Source organism: Notamacropus eugenii, chromosome 6, assembly GCF_028372415.1.
Source record: "Notamacropus eugenii isolate mMacEug1 chromosome 6, mMacEug1.pri_v2, whole genome shotgun sequence".
Lineage (NCBI taxonomy): Eukaryota > Metazoa > Chordata > Mammalia > Diprotodontia > Macropodidae > Notamacropus > Notamacropus eugenii.
Window position 1 is genome coordinate 88,141,997 of NC_092877.1, and position 15,059 is coordinate 88,157,055.

The 15,059-nt window shown below is 36.6% G+C and overlaps 2 long non-coding RNA genes across 2 annotated transcripts in view; one reads left to right on the forward strand and one right to left on the reverse strand.

Moving 5' to 3' along the window:
• Positions 1 to 13,690, forward strand: part of LOC140511386 (uncharacterized) — a 63,023-nt gene extending 49,333 nt beyond the window's left edge. Inside the window, exon 3 of the long non-coding RNA XR_011969536.1 lies at positions 13,271 to 13,690. This is a non-coding gene — a long non-coding RNA (uncharacterized lncRNA). The remainder of the gene's footprint in view (positions 1 to 13,270) is intronic.
• Positions 1 to 15,059, reverse strand: part of LOC140511384 (uncharacterized) — a 304,185-nt gene that overhangs the window by 45,801 nt on the left and 243,325 nt on the right. The window lies entirely within an intron of this gene.

The following is a 15,059-nucleotide window of genomic DNA, read 5'->3' on the forward strand; positions in this document are numbered from 1 at the left end:
TATCAACAGAAATTCTGGCCAGTTCTCTTATACTATTCTTGATTTATGTTGTTAATTTGAGGTTTTCATCCCATTATGCTCTTCTGGGAGACATATGATCCTCTGGTTGTCTCATAACCTGTCTTCAGAATCAGTATGTTTTGCTTGTATCATGAGCATATTTTGCTTTAATGTTGTCATTTTTTTTTACTTCTCTTCTAGATTGTCTTTAACTTTTGTATATTTGCATTTTCATTTTATTGTTCTCTCTTATTTCTTTGGTAAAGTTTATGGATTCAATTGCATATTCCAGTTTTTCTATTCCGTACATTATTTTTGCTGTTCAGGACATAAATTCTGTTCTTGTAATTCTCTTTCAAACCATTCAAGAATGGTATGTGGCAATACCACATTCTCCTCAACTCTCCAAGAATATTCTATCTTATCAACCACTGGATATTTTTATTTTGTTTCATAGTATTTATTCATAAATGCTTGACTTGATTTCCTAAATATAGGGGCCATATTTCGTTCTGATGTCAATGTTTGTTTATTTCTGTTAATTTATCTGCTTAAAGTTTCACAGTTGTTTTTATTTTTCTTCCTGAGATCTTTTGTAATTTTTCTCTTTTTTCCCCCTTACTTTCCCCTATACCTCACTTTCTCACTGATTCTCTCTCCTCTGATGTTGGTTTCCTTGTGGGCTGAATCTCAGAGCACTTAAGCCTCCTCCCACCAGTACATGAACTTAGGTCTCTTCCACAAGTGACTTTTGGGTGGAAAGAACTGGGCCCAGCTGGATGCTGAAAAATTTTGCTAATTTTTAGTGAAATATCACCCAGTACTAACCCCCATTACACCCAAAACATGCACTTTATCTTTTCCTTCTCCTTTTGATCCTCCACTCTCTGGCCCAGCACCAACAATTCTGTTGGCTGCCACACTGGTACTATGGGATTTTGTAATTTGGTACTCCGAGCTTCTAGGAGGAGGGTGTGGGAGATGTGGTGCTAAGTCCCATTTCAAGCCCAGGCATATGTCCTTGCCCTCACCCTATGTTTCTAGCACTCTCAGAGAGATCTTTTTCAGCACAGAAGACTGTGTGCCAAAGCACTAGCTGTGTGGCCCATAGAAAATTTTCTAGTCATGACCCATGACAAATGTCCTAATCCAGAGGAATGCAGGTTATCTTTCTTGGACTGAGAGACTTTCACAGACTACTGCCTGGATCTCTAAAGCAATAAAAAGGGAGAGGACACAAAGATATGGAGTTTTGTTTCAATACTGTGTGGCTAGGCTAGTGCAAACTCTCTATTTATAGTGAGGTGCTGAGAAATCTCAGTATGGGTATCACTTCATGACCTTTTTAAAATAAAACTGTCTGGATTCCTAGTGTCATTTATGGAGACAGCTTAAATTTCCTTATCTTTGGTGCATAATTTCTGCTTTGGAGAGGTTTGAGAGGTCATAGATGATAGTCCTCCATCTTGTTCATCCAGAAGCCAGGTGTGTAAGTCTCACATCTTAATAATCATGTCTCAATCAATCAACAAACATCATTCACTTCCTGAGCAATGTGCTAAATTCTGGGAAAATAAAGAGCGAGAACAAAATAAGTAAACAAACAAAACCAAGTCAAACCATAATGTAGTTGCACTCAAATGGGGAAAACAAAAATATAAGTAATTGATACATTACAGAAGGAAGGTAATATGAGAGGAAAGCAATAGCACGCAGGAGGACCAGGAAAGTCCTACTGAAGGTGACATTAAAGCTACATCCTAAAGAAAGCCAATGATTCTAAGAGAGAGATGTAAAAAAGGAAGGTATCATAGGCATGGAGGAGAGTCAATGTGAAGGCATGAAGATGGAAGGAGTGTCTTGTGTAAGGAACAAGTAGACCAGGGTGGCAGGACAAGATCATAAATGGAGAGGAGTAATGTGTAAGAAGACTGAAAGATAGGACTGTACCAAATTTTGACTTCAAAAGTCAAGAGAAGTTAAATTTTATTCTAGAGATTATAAAAAAATCACTGAAATTTGAGTGGAAATACTTTTCCCTTTAAGAAATATCAATTTGTTAGGTAACTGAAAGATGAATTGGAGTTGAAACAACCAGTGCTATGTCAATAGTTCAGATTAGAAGTGATAAGGCTCAGAAGAAGAAATGATGTAGAGACAGAAAAGAAAAAATGTGTCAATAGAACATAATTGTGAGCTGAGTGAGACTGAAGGTTCAAGGATGACACTGAAGTTTTAAACTTTAGGTCAATAAAACAACAATAAAATAGTACCTGAAACATTTTATATAGCATTCCAAGGTTTTCAAGATGCTTTACAATAGATATATTGTATATTAGCTATGCTAATATTTTCTAAATTATTTATTTCCTATTATATTGGAGATACTGTGCCATGAAACAAGGGTCAATAAATGTTGGACTGAATGAACAAATGAATGACTAAAAAGTAACACATAGAACAAATGAATATATAAAACCAATGTCACAATTCAAAACAAAGTAAATTATTCCACATAGATCCATAGTAAGGAACTAGGTCCAAACTCTCTTAGCTTAGTCATCACAGTTGTTTTGCAGTCATTCTTGTCTCAAAAGAAGAGGTGCCCCTGTTCCTTGTCAAAGGTAACCCCTCTCTCCTGCTGTGCCCTTGATCCTACTCTGCTGCTCAGGTCAAGACCACCTTCTTTCACTCACCTTTCACATCAGTAAGCCCTCCCTCTCCATTTGCAGCTTTTAGTCAGCAGTCTATGACCATCTACGTTTTAATTCCCTTACAAGCATTTAAAATTGTACTTAAATAGTACTTCATTTTCTATTTGGGCAATTTATGACACTTTCATTTAATAAAAGGAATCACTTTATAAAGATATTTTCTCAGGAAAGCCATTGGTTTTCCCTATTTAAAGTCCTGGTTGAACCCTTCTTTATTTCTCATTGAGTATACAACATAACTTTAACCTTTCAATTGAACAAAATGTAAAGTTAAGCAGACATCCAGGAACTCTCATGCTTTCTTTATCTTATGCTCTCTCTGTTTCTTTGTTCCAGGTTTTAATGTGGGGGCAAGTGTTTTGATTTCAATAACATTCTCATACAACTAAAAGAATTGCTACAAATGGAAATTACATGTGTGCTCTAGAAATTTTTTAATGAACTCATGGAAATTAAAAAAAAAAACTGATATAAATAGAGAACAATTCTCTTTCATTAAATTATTATTAAGCACTCCCTAAAGCTAGGAGGGTCCAGAAGAGCCATTGGGCAGGGGCCCATTGGCATCCCAGTTTCAAAGTGTAGTAGTTTTAAGGTTTTGGGAAAGGAAAGGAAAGGAAAGGAAAGGAAAGGAAAGGAAAGGAAAGGAAAGGAAAGGAAAGGAAAGGAAAGGAAAGGAAAGGAAAGGAAAGGAAAGGAAAGGAAAGGAAAGGAAAGGAAAGGAAAGGAAAGGAAAGGAAAGGAAAGGAAAGGAAAGGAAAGGAAAGGAAAGGAAAGGAGCTAACAAAACCCAAGTCAACTGAACATCTTTTGGCCATTGAAATTTACCTTCCTTTGCAGAGGAGAAGGAAGAGGGGGAGACAGAAAGGAGAGGAGCTGGATCTCCATTCATCCTGCTGCATCTACTCACAAGATTGTGTTCATCCTTTGCTACTGAAGAAGATAATGCCATCAGAGAAATGATGACATGACTTGCACTTGACTTTGAGTGAGGAAGGGCTGTGCAGGTCACCAGCCTCACTTCTCCTCCACAGCCATCTGAATCCAGTGACCAGACATTCATCAGGATGACTGGAGATGACCTAGGCCCTCCCCAAGGACTCTTCTGGCCTCTCACCTAGAGTGATTATCAATAATAACTGCTGCTATTTTCCTTCCTACCTGATGTCTTTCTTTTTCTTGGCCTCATTAAAAGGGCCATTCCCTGGTTACTTCTTAAACAGGCCTGTTCAATGAATGGGTGCTGCCTCACCCTAAGTAAGTTCCTGCAAAGCCTTTAGCCTAAAGGGCCCAAGGTCTCCCACTGCATTCTGGGTCATCTCCAGTCATCCTGATGAATATCTGGTCACTGGATTCAGATGGCTCTGGAGGAGAAATGAGGTTGGTGACCTGCATAGCCCTCCCTCACTCAAAACAAAGTCAAGTGCAAGTTATGTCATTATTTCTCTGGTCACATGGTCTTCTTCAGCAACTAAGGACACAATTAAGTACCCCATTTTATATGTAGCTGACCTACGAGAGTATACATAAAAGGTAAACATAATCCCTAGGGCAGCAAGTTGGTGCAGTGGTTGGACTGCCAGACCTGAAATCAGGAAGAGACTCTTCCTGACTTCAAGTCTGACAACATACACTTGCTAGCTATATGACCCTAAACAAGTCACTTAACCCTATTTGCCTCAGTTTCTTGAAGAAAGGAAATAGCAAACATCCCCAGTATCTTTGCCAAGAAAACCATACAGTGGGTCACAAAGAAACAACCCAAGAAATGACTGAACAAAAACAATAAAAATATGGTTTCCATCCTCAAGATATGAGCTCTCAGTCTAAAAGAGGCATTAACCAACCAAAAAAGGCAAATTACTACTGCATTTAAATCAAGTCTCAGCAAATATATAGACTTATTCCTTGAGCGAGTAAATGAAAAATAAATCTTGGGTATTTTCTCCCTAGCTGGGAAAAATCACAATGTCTTTCCTAGATATCATACACTTAATACTATTCAGCTTCCAAAATGTGTTACTCATAAAAGAAACATGCTAAAATCTGGTGACTTATCAGAACTCATATTTTCAATTTACAAACCAGTCTACATTTTCCACTTTTTTAAATACTATTTGTTCCTAAATGCATGGCCAGCCAGTTTTTAGCATTCATTTTTACAAGATTTTGAGATCCAAATTTTCTCCTTCCCTTACTTCTTTCCCTTCTTCCAAAAATGGTAGACAATTTGATATAGGTTATACATGTGTTATCATGTAAACATATATCTATATTAGTCAGTTGTGAAATAAGAAACAGATCAAAAAGGAAAACTACCACAAAAAAAGAATAAAGTAAGTGATACAATGCTTCTATCTGCATTCAGAATCCATCAGATATTTATCTGGATATGGATAACATTTTCTTTCATGAGAGTATGAGTCCTTTGTATTTGTCTTAGATCACTGTATTGCTGAAAAGAGCTGAGTCATTCAGAGTTGATCATCACACAATGTGGCTAATACTGGGTACAAGGTTTTCCTGGTTCTGCTCATTTTATTTCATATAAGTTCATACAAGTCTTTCCAGGATTTTCTGAAATCTGTCTGCTTATCATTTCTCATTACACAACAGAATTCCCTTACATTCATACATCACAACTTGTTCAGCCATTCTCCTCAATTTCAATATGCCCTTAGTTTCAAATATTTTGCTACCCCAAAAAGTGCTGCTATAAATACTTTTGCACATGTAGGTGTTTTTCCTTTTTGTTCACGATCTCTTTGTAATACGGATCTAGTAGTGGATCAAAAGGAGTGCACAGTTTGGTTGCCCTTTGGGCATAGTTCCAAATTTCTCTCCAAAATGGTTAGATCAATTCACAACTCTACTAACAGTGCATCAGTGTCCCAATTTTCCGACATCCCCTCCAAAAGTGATTGTTTTCCTTTTTTTATCATATTAGATAAGTTGATAGGTATGAGGTGGTACCTCAGAGTTGTTTTTCTTTACATTTCTCTAATTAAATGTGGTTAAGAGCACGTCTTCATAGACCTATATATAACTTTGATTTCTTCATCTGAAAATTGTGTCTCCTTTTCCATTTGGTTAATTCTACTTTGTAAGCAATTGTTTTCTTTTGCTAAGCTGTTACTCTTTTTGAAGAACTCTTGCATCAATCTCACTTCTTTCCCCAATTTTTTCCCAACTCTTTTATATGATTTTTCATTGCCTCTTTGAGTTCTTCTATGAGTTTTTTTGAGCTTGTGAACATTCCTATTTTTCTTTGGAGTTTTGCTCACAGGTGTTTTGACATTGTTCTCCTCTTCTGAGTTTGTGTATTGATCTTCTGTAATAACCTCTTATCTGTAATAATCTTCTATAGTCAGATTTTTTTTTTCTTGTTTTTTTGCTCATCTTTTTTGGCCTTTTCCCTTTCTTTTAAATTTGAGCTCTGCTCATATGGTTGAAGTGTCACTGACTCAAGCTTCTTGTGTCAATGGCTGTAGGCCTGAGCTGTTTACTTGGTTAGAAAAAACCAGCACTGATGTCCTGAGGCCCATGGGGGACATTCATGTCTCGTGCTGCATTGAGAGGTAGGGATTGAGGGGTAGCTAGTGTTGCTAGACTCTGTAGGGGTCTGAGATAGCTTACCTGGTGCTGAATTGAGGTCCTATTCCTGGTGTCTGGCATGTTCTGGGGCCAGTGGGCTGTTTCTCTGTTTCCCCTGGGCTATGCTAAAGTATGTGGTGCTCTGGCTGCTTTAAGTAGCCTGTTTACCCAGAGCTATGCTGAAGCATGTGGTAGTTTTGGGAGCGGGAATCTGCCCATTCCCCTGGCTACACTGAGGCATGTGGGGGTATTTGAGTTTGCCTATTCCACCACACTGGGTCTCAGGATCTACCACTGGTTTCCTGAGATGAGGCTTGCTGTGGGCTTGCTGGGACACTTTCTGTCCTGGACTACGTTCCTTCTTAACCAGAGTGAGACAAAACTTTCTTGCCAATCTTTCAAGTTTCTTTAACTAAAATTTTGTTTCACTTCATCATTTTGCTGGTTCTCTTTTACCAGGGTTTGTTTTGGGGTGCTATTTTATGGTTATTTGGAGGTAAATGTAGGAGTTACAGTGAGTTAATGCTCACTTCATCACCTTTCCATATTTTCTACTTTCCAAAGATTTTACCATAAGCAGACCTATACCCATAGATAGAGTTTCTCTCTGTTTCTCTCTCTCTTCTCTCTCTCTCTCTCTCTCTCTCTCTCTCTCTCTCTCTCTCTCTCTCTCTCTCTCTCTCTCTCTCTCTCTCTCTCTCACACACACACACACACACACACACGATTTTCAAATTCAAGAAATGTGTAAGATGCTTAAACAATAACTTAGTTTATATTTTTAAAAAACATTACATTATTCAAATAATACAAACTTGGAACAATTTATTCTTTATGTTTCAGAGCACATGAAATAAAATGCTTTCAGTAAGTAAACATAACCCTGGGTGAAACACTCTCAGGCACTGATTGGATGGAAAAGTTGAGAGCCTGAGGCTTTGCCAATTATTACCTTCCAGAAAATACCAGATTCATAGGTCAGCACTGTTATTACAAACTATGAAAATTTTTTTTTAATGGTAAAAAAAGACATTTCTGTCTGTGATGAAAGGTTAAAAGCTGAAGTGTATGTTGCCATGACAATCATATTTTGTTTACCACAGTAGCCTTTTCCAGAACTAGTTTTTTTTTTAAATGATAGGAAAGAGCCACTTCAGTCTTAACATTGCATTACACTAGTGACTTTCATTAATGGAGTAGCATTTGTTCATTTTTCAATAAGAACCATGAAATGTTCCATTGCTCATTTTGTTCATTTATTTAATGACATTGGTAGATTTGTTTCCTTAAACTAAATAGCTCTAAAAAATGAATGTGGGCTGGTAAATTCAGTTGAATCCATGTAAATACAGCTAAGAATGCAAATGCTTGCAAATTTGTACATGTCCTCACCCACCTGTAAGGGAAAGGAAATGGTAGTTATTGCTTTACTTCAAAGCTCTTCATTAGGATCCCTGAACTACCACCAGCCTCTTGTCCTCTTCCTGCTCTCATCTTCCATTCTTATTCCAGGTAAATCTATTCAACCCTCTCATTGCCATTATCACTATATTTGCATCTACAAGAATACTCCTCTGTGTTGCCACTGACCCCTGTAACTCATTTTGCCAAGTAGTCTTGATAAATCATATCCCAACAGTGCTTTAATGTAATGTGATGAATGAAAAAAAAAATCATTTATAAGCATTTACTGTGTGCCAAACACTATGCTAAGCACTGTGAATACAAACAATAAAGGAGAGTTCCTGACTACAGGGAACTCACAATCTAATCTGAAGAGAAAGCAGATAAAATAAAGGTAATCTTCAGGGAAAGATGAAAAACCCCTGAACTCTTTAGAATTTTTTAGTAGGGAATATAGCATTGCCAAGAGCATGTAGAGGCAGGGCATAAGATAAATCCTGGAAAACATTAGAACCCTTAGAGAAGATTCTGTGTCAATCTAGATAGTGAAAGTTGAAAAAGACTTATGATGCATAAAGGGCAAAAGGAAACTGTAGAAGTATGGAGGTAGGAATGACTATAGTTTTTCATAATACAGAAAAGAGAGCAGCCTGACCAGAGGAGAAGGTGTTCGGTGGAAAATAGAGGGAAATAAATATTCAGAAATATTAGGCATTTAGGGTAAACTATTTTAAATTTTATCCAACAGTTATATTTCTACCAAGAGTAGAAAATAAAGCAACAGAGATTTGCTACCAAATCAACAATGTACTCAAAGTTTTCTGAGCTTCCTGATAATTGCAATCTATTCTCATTTAAATATACTCTAATTTTACATCAATCATCTAATGATCTAGATTGCCCATTGCTTCCAGATCTCTTTACATTTTTATTTGGTTAAAGGCAAATCAACCTTATATTGTGAAGATGTGTGCTGATCTGAAATTGTGAGGCTGTGAGGAATTGTGCTGTTATTATCGAATATTGGCTCTCCTGGAATGCTGTAGCTTCCACGTGGGAAGATATGCCAGGGAAATTAAGCCTCTCTCCTCTGTAGTCTGTCGTTACAGCAACAATTGTGGAAATCAAATGAGATGTGGAACCATTTCTGATTGCCTTAAATGCCACATTTATATATGCCAGTGAGAATGTATGCCTCTACATGAAATGAAAGAAGAAAATGAAGCAGTCTGTGGATGTGGACTCTCTTGGGTTGAACGTAGGTGGATAAGCTTGTACTTAACATCTGCTCAGGCTGGAAATGCAGGGTAAGTTTAATATGTTTACTCAATCACACTGATTTCCTGGGTGCCAAAGCAGAAAATCTCAAACATATGACTTCTGTTCACAACGTGAGGCAGCTTTTCAGAACAAAGGTGATGATCCTCGAAGAAAATTGGGAGACACTATCTCTGGTGCCAACACAGTTGGAATTTTTTGCTGCCAGCAATCAACTGCTCTCAAACACAAACTTTGCAGGCTTTCGTCGATTAACATATAGGCAGGACAACTTACAAGCACACTTAAGAAGGGAACAGAAAACAAAACAAAGCTGCTGTATTTCTCAACATATTAAGAAAGTATCAACATATGGCTTCCAATCTTTCTAAGAATGTTGGGTTTTTTTTTTTCTTTTTACAACAGCAAAATGATAGTTATGTTCAATGTGGCACAAAATTCCAACCCAGCCTAAGCTGATTGTGGAAATTAATTTTTAATTGCTGCCTTTAGCCCCACCTACAAATAAAAGTTGGCATTGTGTTATTGATTAACTTCTCTTCCTCTCTTGAATAAGACCTTGTATATTATCAATAAGGACCATAGGCTATTACTGAAGAACTAAGAGTAAACCTCTTTGTTAAAGAAGTTGGTATCTATAAATAAATACACTTCTTACTTTCCGAAGGACTGAAGAAGTTAAGAAAACAAAACTACTAATACTTTTAAGGTTGTCAGATTCTACACTTTTTTCCCAATTGGTCTTGACAGTTGAAAGGTAAAACCAGCATTAATATATCCTGATGCGGAAACTAAGGTTCAAAGGGCACAAATAACTAATCTAAGTGCATTAAGCCAATGAACAAAAATAACTCACATTTGTTTGGTACTTTAACATATAAGAATTCATGAAAAGGATTTTCTTGCCTTATTTCTATGAGTTATAATTATCCAGATGATGCTAATAAGGTATCATTATACATATTTTACAACTGAGAAACCTGAGTTGAAGTAAAGTTCAGTGGTTTATCAATAATCACAACAACATGGTTACCCAGGAGCACAGTAAAGAATCATAGCCAGGTCTTCTGGCTCTAAATCCACTGCCCTTTTTCTTTGAACACAACTGCTTTTGAGCCATGGATCTTGTAACTTTACTTCCAACTTTTTCCCTATTTTCCACTCCTGTGGAAGAAATTCTAGGGGCCACTCTAGTTTAAATCTTTGATATTATTTATCGTAGCAGGTATTATTAAGTTATGTATTTTGCCAAGCACTCTGGTTTGTGCAGTATGGAGGATATAAGTGGGCAAAATTGAAAAATATGTAAAGCATATTTCAAACCCCTGCCCCATCCAGCCTTCTACCTTCTCTCTTGCTGCACTGCCTCCTCAGTAGTCCAGTGGATTGCAAGATTTGTTTCCTATGTTTCAAAATTATTCTTGACTTAATCCTGCATTTTTCTGTGCCCTTCAAAATACATTAATAACTTCTCCATTTTTGATTCAAGTATGCAAGTGAGCTTCATCTGGCTTTTAGTTTTCCTACTGGTTTTCATAATGACTGAGACTCAATTTTGAGAAAATATTAGATTTTATGTTTCCTGGAAAGACTGCAAAATGTCAATTAAAAACAAAATCATATTGTTTCTTGTTGTGCAGGAAATTTTCTCTAAACTTTTGTATTGTTTGAACTGAATCATGTGAAAAAAATAAGAAAACTTATGAGACACTAAAATTAACAAAAATAAATACTTTCTCTACCTCCAAATAGATTTTAAAGTAAATTAGTAGTATGTGAAGTATTTATATATTGAAACAGTTTGAGTTATGCAAAATAAGTAAATCTGTTTATTCCCACAAATAAACTGCTTATCACATTAGAACCAACTCTTTTCTTCAACAATATGCCTCTCCTAAGCATCTTTCTTTTTGCTAAAACTCACTTGAAAGTTAATTAGTACCCCTGATTGTGGGGAAAGACCATGGAGCTTCCTTTAAAATTTTACTAATAATATTTGGGTACTCTGTACCTGTTGAGGGAGCCTGCCAGAAATCATTCTGCTGTAGCATGTGATCAGGGTAGCAATTTGGAGTAACAAGAAATGATTTTATGGATCTCCATCTACCCACTTGCTGAGACAAATGCACACAAGAAAAATTTTAAAAATAAGGTAGTTCCTGGCAAATCCATAAAGTACTGTACCAGACTATTCTTATTGGGTGGGGTCACATCACATGGTACCAATTCCCTCTCTTCTTTATGTATGTATAATTTATTGATTTTTCAGTTCTCAACATTCACTTCCACAAGAATTTGAATTTAAAAGTTTCTCCCCATCTCTCTCCACCCCCAACCCAGGACAGCATACACCCCACCCATCCCTTCCTCCAATCTGTTCTCCCCTCTATTGCCCACCCTTCTTCCTCTATTTTCCTATAGGGCAAAATAGTTTTGTATATTCCATTGCCTATATAGCTTAATTTCCAGTTGCATGCTAAAACAATTTTTAACTTTCATTCTTAAATCTTTGAGTTCCCTATGCTCTCCCTTACTCCCCACCTACCCTCACTGAGAAAACAAGCAATCCCATATAGGTCGTACATGTGTAACAACTCAAAGTACTTCCATAATAGTTATGTTGTAAAAGGCTAAACACATTTCCTTCTGTCCTGAGACATACCTAAGTTCACATAGGTAGTACTATGTATTTCTACCACAGAGCTGTGATCTCTGTTTATAAATTTAGTTCTTTTTCTAATACACTACTCTTTAGGTTAGTTTTTTTTTCTCTCTTTATATCTAAATCAGTCATATGTGGTTGGATTATTTCAATATCCTGATGTTTATCCTGGGGCTGTCCATCAAGGACAGGAATCCACTTCCAATACTTATTTCAGCTGCCACAAAGCTAAAAGGAACTATAAGAAAAGCAGTTTGTACACTGTAGAGTATTTTATAAATTTCACCCGCTACCATCATCATCACATGATTTTGTAGGAAAGGTGTAACTTCTAAGTAACACAGCTGATTTGGATGTGTAATTGCTAAGCCAACTTCACTGCTTTATATTTATACCATTAAAAACTTAACTCTCTCCAGCTTAGTGCCACAAAAATAAATAATATCTCTCCCTCTATATCACCACTTCACGTGTCCAGTGGCCAATTAATCATTATCAGTATTTAATCACTCTTCACCCTATATGTTCGTGGATATTCTCCTTCTTGATCAGTCATTTCAGTTTTGCCCAACTCTTCATTATATCATTTGGGGTTTTCTTGGCAAAGATACTGCAGTAGTTTGTCATCTCCTTCCCCAGTTCATGTTACAGATGAGGAAGTGAGGCAAACAAGGTCAAGTCACTTACCCAGGGTCAAACAGATAGTAGGTGTCTGAGGTCAGGTTTAACTAAGGAAGATGATTCTCACTGACTCCAAGCCCCATGTTCTATCAATCGTGCCACCTACCTGCCCATTAATGGATATTAACTGACTCCAAATACTATTGTCTTTTTGTATTCTTTATTTTTTATAATATATGTTTTCCCCTTTTGATGCTGTTACTTATCCATTCTTTCTGATTCTGGTTACTTCTTTCCTCTCTATTACCAACTGCTTGTCTCTTCATTCAGGTCCTTGTCAAAAGAGTAATGGATTGGGCAAAGAGGACCTAGGCTTAAAACCTGCGAGAATTTGATAAAATCACTTATTCTTTCTGGGCCTCAGTTTCCTAACCCATAAAATGAGAAGATTAGGGCTAACCATGTTTATTCCCATCATGAAGTTTCCTAAGGTCTATTCCCTTTCAAAGTCTTTGATACTAGGAATATTGGTGCACAGTTGTGAGTATGAACATATCTGGCATCATTAAATTCTTAACCCTAATTGAACTCATTTATGTTTTCAAGCTGTACCACTTACATGGGTAATACGTTCTCTAACCTGATTGCTTGCTGTACACTCAGGACCTGGTTACCACAGTGAGAGCTCTGTGTTAAGAAAGCCTGGCTCATGAATGATTCCCCTTGAAATCTCCATTAGATTTGTTCTCTTCCATGGCCATACACTGCAACTTTCATTTATGCTATCTGTTTTTCAAATGACTATTACTGCTTAGAAGGTCATTGATTCAGACTGTATGGGTACAGAACCTTTGCAGCCACTACAAGAAAATTATTTAAACCACGTGCATCCTGCTGGTGACAAATAATATCACCTTATATAATGGAGAGCATATGACTTCCACCCACTGGATAAAGTATCTTTCTTTTCTTTCTTTTACATGTGCTTCTACTTCAGAGAGACCTGGAAAGACTTATATGAACTGATGCTGAGTGAAAGGAACAGAACCAGAACTTTGTACACAGCAAAACCACAATGTGTGAGGATTTTTTTCTGGTAGACTTAGACTTCACTGCAATGCAAGAACTTAAAAGATTTCCAATAGTCTCTTAAGGCAAAATGCCTTCCACATCCAGAGAAAGAACTATGGAACTCAATCGCAGAATGTAGCAGATCATTTTCTTTTGTTTTCTGTTTAGTGTTATGATTTTTCCCATTCATTTTAATTCTTTTATTCAACATGACAAAGGTGAAAATGTATTTAATAGGAACATTACATGTAGAACCTATGTAAGATTGCAAGCCATCTTGGGGAGGGACTGGGGAGGGAGAGGGAAAAGAGGGAAAGGGAAGGGAAAAAAATCTAAGATATATGGAAGTGATTGTAGAACAAGGAAAACAAATAAAATAATTAAAAAATAAATGTGCTTATCAATGGAAATTCATGTACTTGGTCAAAGTTTTCTCTCTTCTTTACTAGTCAAAATGAAAAATCATCTATCATCTTTACTTATTGGCTATGTAGTCATGTACATGCTATGTTCCTACTATTTTTATAGTTGTTCAAAAAAGATTTTAATCCCTTTAAATAAACAACTGCTGTCCACAGAAGCCAATTTAGCCATTTGACAGAAATCTGTCAGAAACAAAGACAAGTAACTCCCAAGTGCCATAAAAAGAATACCTTATACAGCTTTGGAGGAGAGAATAGGAGACAGTGAGAGATCTTGTACACATGAATGGATTCCAGTTTTGCTCATACAATAGGCATGTGTTCAGCCAGGATTAACGTTCAGGTCCCAAGACCCCAAGTTCAATACTCTTTCTTCCTTTGTCTCAACATGAGTTCCTAAACTCCTCTCCAACGTACCATACCTTCTCAGTATCATCAATCCTTCTCTCCACCTTTCCTCTTGTTTCAAATGAAGTATTCCTATTTTTTAGTTGGGCTAATCCCTCTACCTGACTCCTATTTCCTTTTGTCTCATTTATGATATTTTTCAAACAATAATCATGCTACCCAAGCTTCTTTGATTTATTCTTCTCAATTGGATCCTTCTCATCTGTCCAAATGCATTCTCAGGTTACCTCAGTCATTTACAATTTTTTAAATAAATAAAAAGATAAAAGTCCTTACTTAGCCATCCTACCACATTCAAATATCATCCCCCAGAGACTCCCCTTTATCATTAAACTTACTGAAAAATCATAGATTCCTGATCCTTCTACTTCCTTGACCTCCACTGTCTTCTTACCACGTTGACTGACATTTGACCTTTGTGTTTTTTCTCAAATTTCTCTCTCAAAAGTCTCAGATTATCCATCTAATTAGACTCTGTCATATTTGAAAATTATTCTTCCTTCTCTACCATTCCTATAACCAGTCCTACAAACTACTGCTAAAGTAACCAACTGAGTATACAACTTGATTTTTTTAAACTCTAATTACTTTAGTGGCTCCATGTGACCTAAATGACAAAGTCTGAAATTATTAGTTTCATAATCAGGTCATATTTTCTTTTCTACTTTTCTCCTATGAAAAGAATCTCTTTCAGTTTACATTAATCTACACATCAAACACAAGAGGTATCTTCTTTCCTATTTCCATTCCATTCACCCCCATACTGAGTATTGCAGAGAGCCATCTAAGCCTACATGTTCACCAAGACCCAGATGAAATTTTACATACTCTTTGAAGCCAAAGTATAGCCTTTTTTGAGTGGCATATCACCATAAATGAAAATCA